The following is a 275-nucleotide window of genomic DNA, read 5'->3' on the forward strand; positions in this document are numbered from 1 at the left end:
CTGAGCAAACTCATTTATTTTTCTTAACCATTCCGTTACCGAAAGCTTTCTTAATTCTGGATTGAATTCCGGTATAATCTTGTCTTTAAGGTAATGTTTAGGTTTACTCGTACTAACTTTAATTACGTCCGTCAACGCTGATGCCAACTTAGCAATATCAGACTCACCTCACATGGGGGTACCGTAACCCGAAATGCTCTTTCCTAGTCGTCGCTCCCTCGAATGACTTCTAGTCGGCCTTGTCGCATCGCGGTATCTACAGCGATCCTGCGAAC

The sequence above is a fragment of the Augochlora pura genome, chromosome 3 (assembly GCF_028453695.1).
Source record: "Augochlora pura isolate Apur16 chromosome 3, APUR_v2.2.1, whole genome shotgun sequence".
NCBI classification, from domain to species: domain Eukaryota; kingdom Metazoa; phylum Arthropoda; class Insecta; order Hymenoptera; family Halictidae; genus Augochlora; species Augochlora pura.